Source organism: Lynx rufus, unplaced genomic scaffold (genome assembly GCF_022079265.1).
Source record: "Lynx rufus isolate CCGP_SWC_20201006 ecotype Redwood Valley unplaced genomic scaffold, mLynRuf1.p SCAF_3, whole genome shotgun sequence".
In the NCBI taxonomy this organism is placed as follows: Eukaryota; Metazoa; Chordata; class Mammalia; order Carnivora; family Felidae; genus Lynx; species Lynx rufus.
The window spans coordinates 70,840,867-70,861,907 of NW_025814845.1; the positions used below are offsets into that span (position 1 = coordinate 70,840,867).

The 21,041-nt window shown below is 39.5% G+C and overlaps 1 protein-coding gene across 2 annotated transcripts in view; it reads right to left on the reverse strand.

The window, feature by feature from the left end:
* Positions 1 to 21,041, reverse strand: part of GPRIN3 (GPRIN family member 3) — a 67,168-nt gene that overhangs the window by 45,120 nt on the left and 1,007 nt on the right. The gene's annotated exons all lie outside the window — the stretch shown is intronic.

Here is a 21,041-nt window from a genome sequence, read left to right on the forward strand (position 1 = left end):
ATTTTTTAAAACTATACACATACACTTTTATCTCCTTAAGCCATGGACGTTTGGAGTTTATTATATCATTAGAAGTTAGGCTACTGTGGTTACTACATCCAAACTGATCAAATTGGACCATGTACTGTTTCCCAGTTTGGAGTAAAATTTGAGTTGGGTTTTAAAAGCTCAGCGTTTGGGGCAGAGGAGGAGAGCCCAGGCAAAGATTCACAGACAGCAACTCATAGACTTACTATTGTCCATCATGGTCCATTGTACCTGGAGCTTAAGAATGTATGAAGGAGGAGAGCTGGGAAGGGGTGTAGATGGGGTTCGGATTGAGATACTTGCTGGGAGATAGGGCTCTATGCCCAAGTCTATTACGAATAGACTTCAATGCCAGGTTAAGAAATTGAATTTTATTTCAGAAATTATTTCCAAGTTCTATGCCTTGAAATGAGTGAAAAATGAATGATTCCATCAGCTTAAATGTGAAATGAAAGAGAAAAAAGAAATGTTTGTGTTTTGAAGTGTTTTTGAATTGTAGGAAAATCATAATGAAGCCTGAAGGTAAGAAAGATGTGGTAGGCATATTTCATGATAATTTTGGTAATTGCTGCAAACATGGAAGAAAGTTTGCTCTGGTTTCAGTGTTGGGCCAGCAAATATATCAATTGATGACAAGAAAACAGTTTTATCAATTTCCTTGGGAGATCCCACACTTTTGATTAATGATTTGAGCATGCAGAATAAAGGGCCATCGAATTTCAGAGCCACACGGGTCTTTAATGGTCACAGAACCCTGCTCCGTGCCTTGGATAGGTTTCCCCAGAGTAACTGCGGTGGTCCTGGAGCCTTTTCTGCTTTTTCACTGTGTGTCCTTAACTGAATACATTTTCTTTTTTTTTCTTTTTTTAATATTTTTTTTAACGTTTATTTATTTTTGAGACAGAGAGAGACAGAACATGAATGGGGAAGGGTCAGAGAGAGGGAGACACAGAATCTGAAACAGGCTCCAGGCTCTGAGCTGTCAGCACAGAGCCCGAGGCGGGGCTGGAACTCACGGACCGCGAGATCACGACCTGAGCCGAAGTCGGCCGCTTAACCGACTGAGCCACCCAGGCGCCCCAACTGAAGACATTTTCAAGGTGGCTGATTTGAGGTGAGACACAAGGTATGATCCTGGAAGGGAGGTTTTTCCCCCCCTCCCCTTTAAAAAACCAACTGGTTCTGGGGCATCTGGGTGGCTCAGTCAGTTAAGCATCCGACTCTTGGTTTCAGCTCAGGTCATGATCTCAAAATTCCTGAGTTCAAGCCCTGCACTGGGCTCTGCGCTGACAGTGCAGAGCCTGCCTGGGGTTCTCTCTCTCCCTGTCTCTCTGTCCCTCGCTGCTGCTCTGTCTCTGCCAAAATAAATAAACTTAAAAAAAAAAAGCAAACTGGTTCTTATGTGAATCAAAGCATAAATTCTCAGCCTCTTAGATAAAAAATTAAAAAATAATCACAATACAAATACGTTTGATAATTGTATAATGTTGTCTTCGGCACTACTTATTCCTAAGATGATGTAAAAGTGTGTATATCAGAGCAGTGCTCTTTCCCCCCTTCCTTAATGATTTTCTGGGTCAATTAAGTTTTCAGTGCCACCCTTAAGACTGAAAGTTAGCATTAATTTCATAAAAATGATATATTCCACATTAGGGCAGAAGGAAGCAGATGAGCAAGTTCTTCTTACTCTGTGTAACCTGGTATTATTCAACATTGGCCTGGAGAGGAGAATTTTGTGTTTCCATGCAGGGCTCCCTAATGAGAGTTACTGAAAAACAATGTGCTCTTGTCAGAACAGTGTGGAGCTCTTCTAAAACTGGGATGGAGCTACGTTTTACCCTTTAAAGGTCAGGAGATATTATTATGCAGCAAATTGAGCCTATGATTTATCTTTTAGAAAGGCAGCATCACACACATACAAAACCCACAAGGTTTGGGTTACATTTTAAAAAAATTCTAGAAGATATTGAAAATGAGAATTAATTTCCAATAACAATGCTAATAATAGCTCCAATTTTTAAGCCTAAGATATTAGATTAAGTATTATCTCTTATTTACTCTCCACAACACACCAGCAAGGAAGGTATCATTTTCTCAATTTTAAAATGAGGAAACTCAATTTTATTCCTCATCCCCCTTGAACTCCAGCTTTGTTTTCACCACTGATGCCCTCTGCCTGACACTCTGAGACTTTCCTTTCTACTTTTGGACAGTGTTTTTGCAGTCTTTGATCAAACTTATTCCTTTTCTGACCCCTAAATCTGAGTTTATCAGGAATTTTCCTCCTCTGTCCTCTTCTTTCCTGTCCTTGGAAATCTCTTTCACACTTGGGATATCTAATGGTGCTGATCTAGTAGCTGTAAGTCCTGGCATCAGCCTCTCCCCATGTTCCCATCCTCCTCCACTTTCATACCTGCAGGCCAGATATCTGATGTGCATGTCATGGCCGGTATCCCAAACAACGCCCAACCCGGGATTCAACATCATTGTGTCAAAATGAACTTCTCCTTCCGACATCTCTATTTCTTTTAATGGCACCAGTGTTCTCCGGGTCAGGTCTGGCTTAAAATCCTGGAGTCATTTGGACAGCTCCGACTCCCTCACCCCCTATGTTTATGCAGTCCCAATTCTTGTCACATCTCTGGCTAGAAATATTTGCAACTTTCCTTCCAATAACTGGGACTCAAATAACATACCTCTCACCTTCTACAGCTTTTAAAAATACACAGAGACTTATGTGATTTGTCCCACAGTTTCGAAGCGGAGTTAGGACTTGATCCCAGGGTTTCTGACTCCTGTTTTTTCCAAGGGGGGAATATTGCAACAACTGTGTCTCCAGGCCCTGCTTGAGCTGGTCCAGGTGCCTCAGGCACGGTCTCTCTACTTGGTTCCAACACAGCTTATATAAGCACTAATAGTCACTGTCTCATAATCACTGACAAATGACCTCATTTTAAAACACAGATCTGATCACCTCATGCTCAGCTCAAAATCCTTCAGTGCCTTCCTCTACTGAAAAATGTTCTCATTACTTAACCTGGCACCGTAGACATCCTCCGGTGTGATTTCCACACAATTTTGGAATACTGCTTCCCACAACCCCCTCTATTCTCCAGCCAAATGGAACTACTCTCAGTGTCTCAAACATGCTTGAAGCATTTGCCTGCATTCCTCTGCTCAGGCTATGGCCTCTTGGAATGGGCTCCCTGCCTTTGAAAATGCTGTCTTTTCTTTCTTTCATTCATTAATTCCAAAACATTGATGTATCAACAACTGTGTATCAGGGTCTGTGCTAGACATGGGAGGATGCTGGTGAATAAGATAGAAAGGATCCATTTCTCAGGGACATTAGGATCTACTGGGTTCTTAAATTTCGGGACAGATGCCACACTCTTTGCAAAATGTCTTTCCTGATACCCGTGGCAGAAAGTGATGACTTCTCCTCCCAACAGCCATAGCACAGGGAGAAAACCTATTGCAGGATTTATCATAATCTGATTGAATTACAGTTATTGAGTCTTATCTCTCACCCTAGGTTGTAAGCTTTATTTTTGATGGAGACTCTAAGTAGCTCAATATTTAGCCCTCAGAGCACATAGTACAGAGCTCCACATAGAAGACCTCAATAAATGATATTGGAATAAACAATGTCTCTCAGAGTCTGTGACCATGAGATTGGGCAGGGAGAGCAGCACACTCCATTCACACACAGTCAGGAGAGGACAGTAAGCTCACACTCCTCTCACACACCCCCACCAGATGGTTAACATAACATTATTTTGGTCAACAGAATTGTCAGCTGATATCCAGGGCCCCATGATACTTGCCTTTATCCATTTAAAGAGAGTTTTGAGACCAAGACTAACCCAAGATTTCTGGTCATCACAATGCAGATCTGTTCAGTCTGCACATTTTTCTGTGTCAATAAGCAGGAAATAGGATTAGCATCTTCCCCATATGGTCTGTTTTTCCGACTCCAGAACCAGAAGGCTGCTAAACTCTGGACCATGATTCTAGGCTGAATTTGTTTCATGAAAATTAAAAATAATCATGTACAGTTATATTTACTCTTCTGGGGTACAGTTCTAGGAATTTTACAAATGCATGGTTGTATGACCGCCGCCACAATCAAGATATAGAACAGTCTCATCATCCCCTTAGAGACATACCCCTTGACTATTCCTTTGTAGTCAAACCCTCCTCCGCTCTTAACCACTCATCTGTTCTCCACTCCTGTAGTTTTGCCTTTTCCAGGATGTCCTATAAATATAAAAGTACATAGTTGTTTCGGTCTAGTTTCTTTAATTAGCGTCACATACTTGCAATTCATCTGTGTTGTTGTGTGTTATTAATAGTTTGTTCCTTTTTATGGAAGAGTGGTATTCCATTGCAAAAGTGTGCCACTGTTTATTTATTCACTCCCTGAGGGACATTTCGGTTATGTTCTGGTTTTGGTGATTGTGAATAAAGCCACTACAAAATACGTTCTTGGGTTACCATAGGTTTTCGTATCGCTTAGGTAAATGGGAGTGAAACTGCCAGGTCACATGGTAAGTGAATGTTCAATTTTATAAGAAACTGCCAAAATGCTTTCCACAGAATGAGTCAGAGGTCTAGTTGCTTCACATCCTTACCAACGCTTGGTTTTCTCAAGACTTGTTTTTTCTTTTTTTTTCTTTGCCTTTCTAGATCTATATAGCGTGAGATAGGATTTTAAGATTTCATCTTTTAGAACCATAATATTTCCACTTCCACACTAAGGCCACACTCAATATGTCCTCCTCCCCCTTCACTTGGATCTTTGTATTATCCCTCCCACTAGATTAAGGATTCCTTTATGGGTAAGGAACAAGTCTTAGCCATTTTCGTATATATGATGTGCTGCCAACCCACCCCAAGTGTGGGGATTTGCAACAACAGGAAATAACACATGCTACTTAAATAAATGCTCCTATATGATCAGATTTGATCAACACATAATGACACAACTAATATATCCAAAACATAATATCGTTTGCCCAATTTTATCAATTGTTTTATGCCATAGGAATTTTAATAAAATTGTGCACTTTCCTCCCTTCTCACAGATATTGTATATCCCCCAAAACTTTCATTTGTTTTGGAGGATATTTGTCTAAATTATGGATTTCAGATTTCCTGCTTTATCAAAGGGCAAATTAGAAAATATGGTTAGGATGGTGAAATATTTGAGTAACAGATTTCTTGTGCCAACATGAAAAATGAGATTTTTCTTACTAGTACTTTAGTAAGAGATTATGACCTATTTATTTTACAAATTATATCACTTACTTGCATTTTTTTAAAAAAATGAGCTATAATTGACATATATCATTATAATCATTTCAGATGTACAACATAATGATTTGATATTTTGTATATAATGTGAAAATGATCACAACAGTGTCTAGTTAACGTCCATCGCCATACTGTTACAATTTCTTTCTTGTGATGAGAACTTTTAAGATACTTACTCTCACACCAACTTTCAAATATTCAACACAGTATTATTCACTATAGTCACCATGCTGTACATTATACCCCTGGAGCCAATTTATTTCATAACTACAAGTGTGTGTGTGTGTGTGTGTGTGTGTGTGTAATCACATTTGCTTTATCCATTCATCCATTAATGACACTTAAGTTTCTTACCTTGACTATTGCGAATAACGCTGTAGTGACCATGGCAGTGCAAATATCTTTTCAAGTGTTTTCATTTCCTTCAGATAAATACTCAGAAGTGGAATTTCTGGGTCATATGGTACTTCTATTTTTAATTTAAAGTTTTGAGGAAGCTCCATAGTGTTTTCCACAGGGACTGCACCAGTTTACATTCTCACCAATGCTGCACAAGGGTTTCCTTTTCTCTACATCCTTACCAATGTTTGTTATTGCTTGTCTTTTTTGATAATAGCCATTCTAACAGGTGTGAGGTCATCTCATTGTGGTTTGTATTTCCCTAATGATTAGTCATGACTAGCACCTGTCAGTCATCTGTATCTCTTCTTTGGAAAAATGTCTTTTCAGACCCTCTGCCCATTTTTTTAAAAATGGGTTTTTGTTTTGTCTTTGTTTTTGTCACTTACTTGCACTTCAATGTGCTTTTTAGGTGAGAGGAAAAATTGGAATTACAGGGGGAAACTGTAATCATCATTTATCAAGTGAGTTGGGGCAAAAAAAAGAGGTTGAGAATCACTGATAAAGACTCAATTTCAAAAGTGAATGTGTCTTTGAAGTGCCACGGGCCAACCTCCCAGTCATTGCCAGAATCCTGACTATAACATCTCGTTGAATAGTTGCACCATTAGAAAGCTCACCGCTTCATATGGCACCAGTGCATACATCCTTGCGTGCAAGAGTCTCAAAACAAAATAAATACAAAACATTGGGAAAGCAGCTTCTTTCTAACCAGCTTCTGTTTTTCTGTAACTCTGTATCATATTAACTTTCCGTAGCACCTACAGAAATCTAAACATGGAGTTTGGAATCTATTGTGGCAGAAAGATGTTCACCTTGCATCATCCAGCCACGAGCAGAGTTAATCTCATTAACTTTTATAATGCAAGATGATTTATATTTTGAAGAGATGAACTCAGTGGCGTAAACGACATGAATCTTGGAACCTGTTTTTATATATCACTCTTTCTGCAACTTTAGTTTTTGAATGGAAGTAAACCAACAACTTACAGTTGTACATAGAGGAGAAAATTTGTGTAAGTCTATAGAAGAAAATGTCTTAAGCATAATCTATGCGTAGACTGGACTCTGAGCCCTTTAATGGAAAGCATTCTTGCAGAACTCAAAAACAAGGGGCTTTCTAACCTTAGACATTTCTCTTTCTATTGGCTAGTTTCCGGGGTGGTTTTGTATGAAGCTTAGCTCAGATGGAAATCCATTCCCGGAATTCCCTTCCCTAAATACTTCTTCAGTATAGTTGGCTACAAGGGAAACCTCTGTGATATTTGGTGGCAGAAGTGGGGCATTAGCATTATTCGGCTTGCAAGAGCCCTGTGGTGCAACAGCGGCTGGGCGGCTGGGCGCTGATCTCCTGGCTCACCTCAGTGACCTCAGGCAGCAGCCAGGCCGCAGGTCCGCACCTCTCACCAGACCCTCTCTCTCAGCCTCTGCCCAAGGTCTGTCAACAGCTCTGCAGTGAGAAGGGTGAGCCCCTTTCACGGTTCTCCCAGGTGGCTGTGGTTGGAGGAGACAGGAGTCCAGCGGGGATTCTGTTTTGTCTTTCTGTGTTCCAGTTTGTCTTGCGGGTTCCAGACTGTCCCTGCTCCACTTCACATCCAGCTTTTCTTTCCCACTGCTGGCTCTGTTAGCCTACGATCACCGCAGGCCCAATATCAGATGCAGAACAACTGCTTCCCATAGACCTTTTTATAAGCTCCCATGATTATGTAAGGTCTAACACTTATGATAAACCCATTATTCTACATCCACCGTACCGTTACTGCTTTCCTAACTGATATCGCTTCCATAAATTGTTTCTATTCAGAATATGCACTTGGTTACAAATGGTCTTTTTGTGCCTGACTTAAAAAAAAAATTATGATAGAGGCACCTGAGTGGCTCAGTCGGTTAAGCGGTTAAGCGTCAGACTTCGGCTTGGGTCATGATCTCATGATCTCACGGTTCGTGAGTTTGAGCCCCGCGTCGGGCTCTGGGCTGACAGCTCAGAGCCTGGAGCCTGCTTCAGATTCTGTGTCTCCCTCTGTCTGCCCCTCCACTGGTTGCACTCTGTCTCTCGCGTTGTCTCAAAAATAAATAAACATTAAAAAAAAATTATGATGGGGCGCCTGGGTGGTTTAGTTGGTTGAGGGTATGACTCTTGATTTCAGCTCAGATCATGATCCCAGGTTCGTGGGATGGAGCCCCACGTTGGCTCTGCACTGAGCCTGGAGCCTGTTTAAGACTCTCTCTCTCTCTCTCTCTCTCTCTCTTTCCCCTTCCGCCCCTCCTCCCGGTTCTCATGCATGGTCTCTCAAAACACCACCACCAACAACAAAAAAAACCCCACCTGAGCCAACTAGTTGTTTCTTCAAAATACGTTTTAATGTGACACTTGGAAAGTTGGATCTACTCATAGTAAAACATAAACTACAAATCTGGAAACGATTTCAAGTAATCCATTTTTATCACACTGTATGTGTATTGAGAGCAGATAAATACTGTTCCAAGTGTTTCAAACTCTTTAATATTTCCTAATAGTAAGATTTTATGGTCTTTAAAGGTGGAGAAGCCTCTTTTCATCTTTACATCCTTACATATTAGCACATAGATAAGACCTTATTAAACACTGGCTGAACTACGTAAAGAGCAAATTTCAGCTTCCTGTTTTTTTTACAAAAAAGAAAAGAGCAGCAGTGTGTGAGCAAGCGACCACAACCAACTGCATCCTCTGATGCTTGTCTCACTATTATATAGAAACTCCAGCAGGAAACCACAGCTATATCCTTTTCATCAGTATAGAAAAATCTTATGAATTGTTGGCAAGCATAAAACAGCTCTATTGACATTACATAGATAGTGGTGACAATTTATACTCACCACATCCAGGTGCTTTACAACATTTTCACAATGTTTCTCAAGGACAAATTCCAGAGAAAAGTAGGCATAATAATAGTTATACCTTAACCACTTGCCAGGGGGTAAACTATATAGAAAAACAATAAATGCCGCTGAAACTCAACTCCTCCCTTGAAGTAACTGATTTAAAAAAAAACAAAACTGATAAGTGCTAAAATTTTGCATTTCACTCAAATTTGTAAAAATTTCTAACTGACCAAAGATGCATTAGCCTGTATTCAAAAATCAGTACTGGGGCTCCTGGGTGGCTTAGTTAGTTAAGTGTCATGATCAGCTTAGGTCATGATCTCACGGTTTGGGAGTTCAAGCCTGTGTTGGTCTCTGGGCTGACAGCTCAGAGCCTGTAGCCTGCATTGGATTCTGTGTCTCCCTCTATCTCTGCCTCTTCCCTGTTCACACTCTCTCTGTCTCTCTCTCTCTTTCTCAAAAGTAAACTTTTAAAAAAATTGTGACCATACTAATTTTTCCCTTTGTATTCAAAATAGCCCAAGAATTGGACTTTTCTAACTATGAAATGTACAAACCCCTTTTGTCCACTCTCATGTATAATCCTATTTAGGATTTGGATAACACATGTTTTAAATTTGTAATATGAGCCTTGACAATGTGTTTTATCAATGAAGGGACTTTCTAACAAAGATCTCTTAATCATTTAGGAAATACAAAGAAAAAAATATGGCAGAAGTCCAGGGCTTTCAATGACTTTCATTTTAATGGGAACCACAGACATGTAGACTCATTTACACAGAAGTCAGAGAGTACAGACCTGTAGCTTTCTTGCGTGTCTACAACAAAACCTACTATGGAAATTCTCCACAGTATGTTTGTTCCATGAATACATGTGTGAACAACTGAATGCATAAATTATTGGTGGCAATGGAGAGGGGGGAGATAAGAAGGGCATCTCCAAGTTCCAGAAAAGGCTGAAGAGACCCCAAATCCAGAAAAAAAGAGGCCCAAGAGAGAAGAAAAAAATGAAAGACCGTTTTAAAAACCTGGACATTAAAACTAGAATTGTTCTTAGGAATTTCTGGACCAAACTGTTCATTTCTAGAAAGAACCTGAGGTCCCTTGGGCAATGACATGACTTCAAGTACCATTTTCACAGATTGTGACATGTGTGTGTCACTTTCATGATTTTTGCCTTATGGTGCTTCTTATCTAAACTATTTTTTACTTAATGCTTTTTATTCAATTGACTTTAATTGGTGCACTAGCTGAAAATATTAACCTAGTCTTAAGAAATGCTCTCTCTGCAAAGTAACAGTTTTGATGTGCTAGTAATGTATTTTACATATAGCAGCATATGGTGTATTTCGTATATGGTATATTTAAAAAATATTAAATATAAATTTATTTTAAAATAAATTTAAAAATATACCATATGCTAAATACATTATAGGCTATATTTTTAAAATATACTTTAAATTTATTCTTAGTATATTTCAAATTTTTTTTAATGTCTATTTATTTTTGAGAGAGAGAGAGAGAGACAGACTGTGAATGAGGAGGGGTAGAGAGAGAGAGGGAAACACAGAATCTGAAGCAGGCTCCAGGCTCCATGCTGTCAGCACAGAGCCCGATGCGGGGCTCAAACCCACAAGCCGCAAGATCATGACCTGAGCCAAAGTCAGACGCTTAACTGACTGAGCCACCCAGGTGCCCCAATACATTTCTGAAATAAAACAAATTCATAACTATTAAAATAAAAAGTAAATCTGTATACCATCTAAGATCATCTTACAGGTCACTGATCAAAATCTTCTGCATTCTGAAAACTAGTGCACTTTGCCATGCCATCCCCTGGAACAAAGCATTTGGATTCTGAAACAACATGAAGTGTTGTTTGTGGTAAACACATTCCAGATTGATGACAAGAGTCCAGTAATAAGATCAATGCCTGCAGGTGACTTCTGCCTATTTTTTTTTAACTAGAAAAAAATCAATTGCTTATTAAGGAACAAAAAAAAATAAATTAAGGCAGAAATCATGGCTTTAAAAACGATTAGTGGATTTTCATCTTTAAAATGGATAGAGATAATATATATTCATCTACCTGTCAACTATCATTAATTTATTAGGAATATGGTTTTAAGAAGGAGCTTGTCTCAAATGAGCCTTCTGTACATAGACTTTTTTTCAGCCTTTAATTTGAACTAGAACACTTAGCTGCCAGCTAAAATGAGGAATTGCTCAACTTTCATAAGTAAATGAGTATCTATGATTAAAACATCAATCACGGAAACACTAGTTCTATAAATAGTGTCTAAGTCCAAAGTCCACAGGTAGGGCTAAACACAGACACATGCTTTGTTTTTCTCCTTCTATGTGTGTGTGTGCGCACGTGTGTATGCACATGACTATCTGATAGGTATTTAGTTTTTCTCTTGAGAAACAAAGGAATGTTGTTGGCTGAACATATGTGTCACCTGGATATTTTGATAAACATTTTTATTTTTCAATTTAACCGCCTATACAATGATTTATAAAGTTTTAACCTAAAATGTTTGTTTGTCCTTGAACTCACTCTGTTTGCTTAAAAAAAAAAAGTCTTATCTCTGATTTATAAGCTTTCAGTTTGGTTTTTCAGCAACACAAAATGAAATTTGAGATAGGAGAAATCAGGCTATAAAATCCAACCTATTCCTCTGCTTTTGACCCAGTGGTAATAATAATAATGTTAATACATTACAGTGTGGTATAGTAGTGAAGTGAAGCTTGTGACCTTTGAAGTTAGACAACTCTGAATCTACACACAGTTGAGTCAGATACTATCTGAGGGACCTTTGGCAAGTTTTTAATCTGTTTCCTCATCTCTAAAATGGGGGAAGTAAAAGTACAAATCTCATAGATTTGTTTAAATGAGAAATGGGTTTAGCAGGATGTCACTAGCAGAAAAGGCTAAAGAATGAAGTTTTGAAAGAATCTGAGTTCATTAACTGGACAGATTTGTAGTCTACTCATCACCCATTTCCTTACAGTGGAAAGCAAATGGATGAAGAGAAATGTACTAGGCTTCTCTTATGTCCTAGAACCAAGATAGCAAAAGTGCCCTGAGTGGTTCCCTTAGGCTCTTGATCCTCATTTACCTCAACTAAATTCCTCTTCCCCACGTGTTTGGTTGGTTTTTCATTCTTTTTCACTTACCATCCTTAGTTCTGAAATCTAGGTACTGCCTCTTCTCTTATTTCCCCTGTGCTGCTACCTTCTGGGCAGCAAAGCAAGAAAGTTCTCTTCTCAGCAGGAGTGAATACACAAAAATGGAATCACTCACCAGGCAATCCAGAGATGTGATTTACCACTTAAACTCTAGGGTCTTAACCCTGAAGAGGAAGACCAGGGAAGAGTGATAAGCACCATGTTAGGAAAAAAGGATAGCATGAAGGCAGGGGGTATTTCACCCAACAACTATGAAAACCCCAAGTGTTTTCAGTACTCCGAAATGGGTATATTACCCAATAATGCTCTGATTCAAGATCATCTTCCAAGGGTGAAGGTGATCCTCGTGAGTCTAATAATCCCAAATGGCAGCCTTTCACTTGTCTTAAAATACACTAGCATATTACAAACCATTTATAAGCAATGGTAAAGTACCAATGACAGCAAATGATTTATTAAAAGACTAATTTAGAGCAGTTTTCTGTAATGTTATGTTATGTTGATCTCGATGATAAAGTAATTTTTATAATAATGTTACTCTCATTTATCTCACTTGCATTTGTAGATGTTTTCTTGAATAGAAAAAAATGAGGGGCGATGAAGTTACATTGAGGTTCTGGTATTTTCATGGGGAGGAAATTTCCTACCGTATATAAACTAGCTGCCCACAGAAACCTGGAAGATTTCTTAATCTTACACCTTCCCTATCTTGGTCACATTTGCTCCCCTCTGTTTCTTCGTTGTTTTTAACAAGATGAAGTTGAAAATACATATGTCTACCATTTCATTTTTGACGACATTAAGGAAGTGTAGTGTGGGAAAGGCTTCCTCCAGTTTTCAAGCTGGCCTGGCTGGAAGAAAGGAACCCAGGTGTGGTGAGCAGGTGGCGAAGCTCTGAAGGGGAACGGAAATTAAGTGAATTGCTAGGGCCGAGAGGAAGGAAGAGAGAGGTCTGTTTGGGACAGAGAAAGAAGCCTGGTTGTTAGGCTGTAGGGGAATTCCCAAGGAACCTCACCAGGAAAAGAACCCACTCTAATGCCGCTGAGCATATTTATTAATATGTTTATGTAGGCCAGGAGTCTGGGAATTATTTGAGAGTTCAGATTATGTTTTATTCATTTTTGAATCCCTAGCACATAGCACAGGGCCTAACATATATATCAAGTACTCGATACAAATTTATTAAATGATCCAAGCATCTATCTTCCTCAAATCAGAGCTTCAGCCGGTCCCCTTTCACATTCTATACTTCATCTCCTAAATAAAATCCTATTTCCAGTTTGAGGAATGCTTTTATTTCATTTGCAAAGCAGAAGTAGCTGACATATCCCCAATCCATCAAGCTCACATTATTAACTTTTATCATCCCTCTCTGAGAGTTAGACTCACTACTCAAAAGTAGTGAGGGATGATCTTTAAAAACTCATCATTACAATTTTAGACATCCAAATAACCGCCAGGGAAATAGAACAGTTCTTCATAAGAGCATGAAAGTTTTAGTGTAACTAAGTTTATGTTATTTCAAATCACTAAGAAAAAAATTACCTTGACCCCTAAAGAATTTTAACACCTATGGTCTCTTACATGTTATCAATACATTTTAGGTGTTATGAAGACGCGGACATCATTCTACATGGAAATGCACTCTGTCCAAAGAAAGCACAGAGTCAATGTAGCCCCGTGTCCTCTGTTGGCTTCCACCGATACTATTCTCAGCCCCGTCTTCTTAGAGTGAAGATGGTGAAGCACCGACACTTTGGGATTAATAATTTGATGTGAGGATGTTTTTAGAAGTGAGGTGGGAGGCACAGTGTGGGGGTGGTACGCAGCAAAGTGTGCACGAGGAAGGAAAGTGGCAGCGGTAGTTGAGAAAGAAAGTGATTTCAGAGAGCTATTAATTAAGAGCTTTCTCTATTTTCGAGATCTGCCTGAGGTTTTCATCCTATTGTCTCAGAAGGGCATATGTCTTTACTTCTAATGTGAATGATCAACTGTGACACAGTCAGCTCATTGTCAGCCCTAGTAACAGACGAGTTCCACACAATCCAGTGGCCACACTGTGTAGTGATCTCAGGGATGAGTTAAAAGCACAGCCAACTGCCATTGTTAGATGCACATTTCTCAGCTGTACAGACACAGACACAAACTGGGATAAGAATTGATACTACTTCTGACAGTTGGTTCTCAATTGCCAAGCCTACGAAATAGACCTCATTATTACCTGAAAGACTGAGATATGCTTTGGGCGTTCAGGAGGCTAGGCAAGTTTGGCATATAGCTAAAGAGTCGTATGTAACATAAAGATATGGTGTATTTAAACACACATAAAGCAATCTGATGTAAAATTGTAGTTATTGGTTAAAGAAGAAATGAACTGTTCTACGGACGGTTGATTTTGTTTGCTTGCTGCCAAAAGTGGTACAGTAAAAAATAAGCAAACTGAAAAATTCACTCTTCTCTTACTAACAGACCACGTCAACCCAGTTTGTATTCATTAACCTTTTGCAGCATCTGCATGTTTTGATGATGGAAACTTTTTAGACTCTCGTGATAGTTTACGGGAGTCAACGACATTGACCACAATGATCTCTCTACTTTGTAGAGTCACATCAGTTTCATGAGTACAGTCACAGCACTGGAGGGCCCAGGGATACTTAGAAAACATCACAAACTCAATCCCTATTAACTGAAGTTGTTGAGCACAAGTGGCTTCTATGAAGCCTCAGTGTCAGAGAGACAGTAGAGAGCAGTGGAGACTCTAATGAAATAAAGATGTAGCACATACTGTTACTTAGCTTCTACCCAGAGAGTATGTATCAGTGTCTCATTTTTTATAATATATCTCTTAAGTTTTAAATATTGCCTTAATGAAAAATAAATACCTGCGAGTCAAATAAAACATGATCTTCCTGCTGGGCCCACAAACTGTGCCAGTTTTTAATTTCTGACCTGGTATATACATCTTCAAACCTGAGGTCTGGCCACGTTAAGTGAAATGTATCGGGTCTCTCAGATGCTCACGGCAAAGGATTCTTCTGCTGAGTATCTATACATGTAGACACAAAATCATCCCCATGTGAAAGGAGATTGCATAGGCATTTTCACTTAATGAGAGCTCAGCCCCTAACCCTGACATTGACAGATTTCTGTTCGGTGACTGCTTTCGGAACATGTTCAACATGAAAACAAGACCAAACCTCCACACTCATTTGTCAGAAGCAATTTCTACTCATTCAAGGATGCAAGGGAAAATGCATATCCATTTATTAACCTTCGCACTGATTAAAATCCTCATTAGCATTAAAATTCTAGTTGCTTCATTTTTACCTGCATTTTTCAAGGAGAAATAATTTATAGTATTCAAAGAAAGCCGTGCTTAGAAAAAAAATATTACCAAGTGTAAATTAAAAATTCATGCTCTGTATAAGAAAGTAGTTAGAGACAGGGCATAAGAATCATGGAGGGTTTACTGAAATAATTGATCTCTAAACCATGTTTTGAGGGGATTGAGAAGCTAATTTAGGATAAAGGACTGAGCATTCCAAAATGATGTAATGGCAAAGGTAATGACCAAAGTCCAACAAAGTGGACTCCATGATGAATCAATTATATCTTGCATTTTGAACAATTAAAAAAAAATTAATGTTTATTTTTGAGAGAGAGAGCGGGGTAGGGGCAGAGAGAGAGGGGAACAGAGGATCTGAAGCAGGTTCTGTGCTGACAGCAGAGAACCTGATTGTGGGGCTTGAACTCATGAACTGTGAGATCATGACCTGAGCCGAAGTTGGACGCTTAATTGACTGAGCCACCCAGGTGCCCCTTGAACAACAATTTTTGAGAAGTGTATCAGGAGAAAACAAATTCATATCAGACTAAAAAAGAAGAAAGATGATTAAAAATGTCTATATTATATTCAGCAGCCCTGTCCTACACAGACATAATTTGGAATAAAAATCTGGAGCTGATGCAAAATTCTGAATCCCGATGATATCTGCTATAGTGTACTTATTAAGGCAGACACATAGGCACAGACTATAACATTTTAGAAAAAAAATTGTCAACAAGAATTGAAACAAAAAAAGATGCTCTGATTACTCAGAAAATATAGTGAACACAAATGTTTAGCTCCCTCAAGCATTTAATTTACCCAAAGTTGTACATTATAAAGAAAGAGTCTCCCATAGACACAATATGATTGTTTTAATTTTAGACTATTTAGAAATCAATATGCTGAAAAAAACAATCAAGAGTCTATCCCCATAAAACATCTTGATTACTCCCCCTGAACTAGATCTTTCACTTTGCTGGACCATTTGCAATTCAGGCTTAAAAAAGGATCCTCTGCAACTCCTTTTCTCCAGAAAATTAGTAGATGGAAATGTGATCTTTTAAGGAGCACTGGAGCTCTCTGTCCAGCTGTCTGTTACTGAATTAGCAAGAGTGCTGAGGTCCCTGGAGGTGCCTGTGACTGTGAACTGTTACTCTCTGGCCTTGAGTATTTTCAAGGTTTGCTTGGTTCTGCAAGTGTCACAAGCTGTGACTACTGACTAAAGCAGTAGGGTTGGCTTGGGTATCCACCGGGTTTAAGACCCAAGAATTAACATGTTTAAGTGGAATCTGGTGTGTAAGTAAGTCCAAGAAGGCTCCCTGCCTCAGATTGCACAGCTGATGCCCACAATTTTTCTGCCACATCAGACCTCTGGGACAGAGATCACTGCGTTGTCACTTAGAAAGGCTCACAGCATTGACTCTCAATTTTGGAGGAAGGGCTGCAGGAATAATTAGGTTCCCTTCCCCCCACCACTCTGGAGCCATTCATATCCTCTCTTCAGACCCCATTCCTTCCCCCCTCAGCAGAGAATCGGTAGAGAATTAGAAAGAAGAGGTCTAGGTTTTAGCCCCAGCTCTAACATCATGAGGACACATTATTCACTCATCTGGGGGCTCACCTGTTATCTTTTTTTCTCCCCTGTAAGTAAAGGCAAGACTGAACAGTGGTGTTCAAGCCTGGCTATTGGAATCATTTTAGGACCATCATAAAATATAGATTTCCAAGCCCTACATTTAGATTCGGATTCAGATTCAATAGGTCACAGCATTTAGCCTTCCAGCTAAGGGTCCGTTATTATTACCTGGTAATAATAATTCAGGCCCCCAATTATGCTGCCAGCTTTAAAATAAAGCCGACGATCTAATTATAGACACGAAAAATCAGAAAGCTGTTATTGTGCTGGCAACTCCAATAAGCCCAAATAAAAAGCTGTGAAAATTTTTCTCACTGGCATTCAAGACAGTAAGTAATCTAAATTGTAAGCTCATATACATTTTCCCCCATGAAATTCAATAAAGTCTTTTCCATTCAAATGCAGCCTCTAAGTGTTTTTGTTATTCCGGACTTGACTCTTATGCAACAAAGCTAGCTTATCACTAATCTAAAGATTCTGATGAAGGAAGATGAAAAAGGAGTCCAGGACATCTTTATAGAAAAGTGAATCTCCATATTTGACTGAACTCCAAATCAACTAACTTGGGTACCCGAGTCTCTGTTTTAACTGGCACTGTTCTTCTGGTTGAAGGTATAACTGTTTTCAAAAGGGTATTAATATCATAATGTTGTTCTATTCCATAGGAAAGGTAGCAAGAGCTGAAAGAAGCCCACCAAACATTTTAAAAAACACAAGTGAAGACATTGTCCTCTGATTTTATCTCCTAATAGCTCGGGTTGCAGCAAAACACACTGATGTTAATTTCTCAAAATGCATGCAAACATACTTAAACATTTTACTAAAATGCCGAACAAGTCATAGAGCAACTGAAAAATAAAATCTGGCAGGTTCTGCCCTTTCTTTTGGGGTTATGAGTACCAAGTGGTCTGATTCATCTTCAAGAAGCTGTTGGTTTCTAACACGGGGGTTTATACCTACGAGGCACACAGGAAAGGAGACTTGTAGGAGAGAATAGAAAGGTTTGCTGGATTTGTGACAGTCACTAGATCACCCTTGCCCCTCTGTGCCAATGATGGTACTTGTGTTCTGGGAAACGAAATGCTCATGCTACAATGTGGTATATCGCGTAATTTCAATAGTTCATTGAATTCAACTGAAACAAGGCCTAGCCAGTAAATTATTGCAGATGAGAGTTTTTTAAAGGCAGGAAATGACAGATTTATGATGTTATGGCCATGCTGACTAGATTTTCTTAATGGAGTAGTATTAGGAAAAGAAATCTTATATATAAAATAGCAACTCTTGGCTAATATTTTAGTCCAAACAGAAATCCTGCTGTGATTCTCTTCCCCCACCTCGATACTCATTTTCTTTTCTAAATGTTTCTTAAATAAAGCTCACACTACCCTGCCTCATTCTTTACTTCTTCCTTCTATATCACCACTCCTTCCACACTGCCCACCCAGATCCATTCATCTTTCATAAACTAGCTCACATTCCACCTTCTCCTTGAAGCCTTTCTAGATTAATGCAGTCCCCAAGGATCTCCTTCTCATCTGACTTTAGTGTCATGAATTAATGGTAAGTCATAATGTCTTGCCTTTCTCAAGGCAGTTCTGCCTTTCAGAATATTGTGTAAATGCTTGTGTATCAGATTTCCTGTTGACTCTTGGGGTCTGACAAACGGGAAGCATCTCTTCTTTGTGTCACTTAAAGCACTGGCTTTTGGACTTTTTGGAACATGATGCATAATAAGATATACAATCTACATCATAGTCGGATGTGTATATATACATATAAACATATATTTAATCAAAAAGTTCCATGAACTATACTTACTTACCCTTCTATTCTGTTTTACTCTACTTCATTTTTTGAAAATAAAAATGCCATCAGACCCAGTAAACTGACTTCACAATGGGTTGTGACCAGTTCTAGAAGGGCACTTATTGATTGCCATGGGTTTGCTATATACATTTCCCTCACGTAAGACATAATTTAAGAATTGTGTGAGACCTTTTGGCTCTCTTTAGTACATGTTTCTGAGTTACTCTTTTTTTTTTTTTTTCCATCCACTTTTTCAAACCATCATACTTTTGCCTTTTGGGTCATTGGGGACAATTAATCCCTGGCATATACAGTACTTTCCATCTTTTTGCCCTGAGCACTGTTGTCATAAAAATAAGATCCCCTGCCTCCTATAAAACTCCAATCTCCGTTCTCTCATTCCCTTTTATTCTCACAATAGGCAAAGTAGGGGGTAGACATTTCATGGATGAAGAAATTGAGACATAGAGGATTATGACTTTTTCAAGGGTACGTCTCCTTTTTAATCAGGTTATTACAAATTAGCGAATGGGGGGCACCTGGGTGGCTCAGTCGGTTAAGCGTCTCACTTCGGCTCAGGTCATGATCTCGTGGTTTGTGAGTTCGAGCCCTGCGTCGGGCTCTGTGCTGACACCTTGGAGCCTGGAACCTGCTTCAGATTCTATGTCCCCCTCTTTCTCTCTGCTCCTCCCCTGCTCACGCTCTGTCTCTCAATAATAAATAAACATTAAAAAAATTAGTGAATAGTGTTTCTAGATATTTGAAGGGTATAACATTGGGTGATGTGAACAACATAGAGCCTCCCTGGATATGCATGTACCTAACTTACCCAGGTCAAACAGTTTACAGTCATGACCAGATGAGTTAGTGGCCCTGCCGGACTTCAGTGTGAGGGTGGGTCTGCTTCCTTTCACACTCATCTTTCCATCTCCATCTTCTCTCAGTTTTTCACCCACCCAGAGCTACCTGTTATTCCTGGGCCTCTTCATGTTTTGGCCCCTGTACCAGGACTGCTCCTCTCTCTCCTCTTTACCAAACTAGTTCCTCTTGTTCTTCAGGTCTCTGCACACAGTCCTCGTCCTCTCTACCTCCACAACCTGACTTCCACAGCATGGTCTACAGGCCCTGTCAGAGCACTGAACCAGGTGGTACTCACTCCCTGCCCAGTTCTGCCAGCAGAGGCTGTCTCTCTCAGTCTTCTATTCCACAGACGAGGACCGTGGTGAGTTCTAGATAAACAAGGTTGATTGCATGAATGAATCAATGAATGAGTGCACAGAGGGCAGAAATTGCTAGCACTGAAAGAACTCACGCGTGAGCTGGGGCTGGAACTGTGTGTCCTGACTCCCAATCTTTTATGATTTTGGATTCCATGATGGACATTTTAATGCTTCCCCATAAGTTGTAGGTTTTTTGACTGGGAATTCATACAGTGAAGGAGACCTATATCTCATAAGTATATTTGAGGCACAGTCAAGAAAACGTTGCAGGGACAAATGATTAAGGCAAGTGTATTGAGGCAATTAAAAAATACCCAAATTTCAAAATGGCTTGTTGGACCTCACCCCGACCTCCAGTTGAGACTGATCTGATTCAGGTCATGTTTCAGGCCTCCACTTCCCATATGAAGCCATGCTTTTTTTTTTTTTTCCCTCATCATTTTCATAAAAGTCTAGTTAATGATTAGGTGAAGCCTCACCACACCACAACACACTGTACGTGGCTCAGCGTGAGTTCCTCTGCTCTGTTTCCAAAATAAATCCCAGTGATATAACATCTAGACTTGCAATGGCGATTACTACTCTTTTTTCCTGTTTGTGAATCAACAACCCATTTCCTCCCCCCCCCCCAACACATAAAAACTTAAAAAGTGCTCTTGGTGATTCTATTTAAAGAACATTCTCTAATACAAACTCCTGTCATTCGCAGATAGCAACAGAGCAGATTTTCTTCTTTATGCTGTGACTCATGTGTCTTTATTCCCAGGCTCAGGGCAGGCCAATGGTGAACACAATGGAAAAGAAAGAATAGTTTATAACTGGAAAATAAGCACATTCAAGCGAAGTACACTCAAAGCATTATCAAAGTAAAATATGCAGCAGCACCAACAAGAGCAAACAAAAGCCCACGCAAGATATGTGTAAATATTTCATGAGACTAAGCCTTAATCAACTCTCTCCCCAAATCTTGCTGGGGTTGTAAACACTTCAGTTTCTTTCAGTCCCATCATGACCCAGATTCCCCGCAAAAATAAAATGAAGACACGGACTGATGGTTCTTTCACAAATGTGTTGTGAAAAATATTGCGATGGAGCATATCCAGGTTTGCTTTAACAGGAAGATCCCCTTAATAAAAGGTGCTTGCTTCTCGGTGACTCTGAGCTGCTTTCTCCCCTCCTCCAACCCTTGCCTTTTCCCCACCGCCTCTGCTGCTTTCTGGACATTCACATCATCTTAACCTTGAACTGCCTA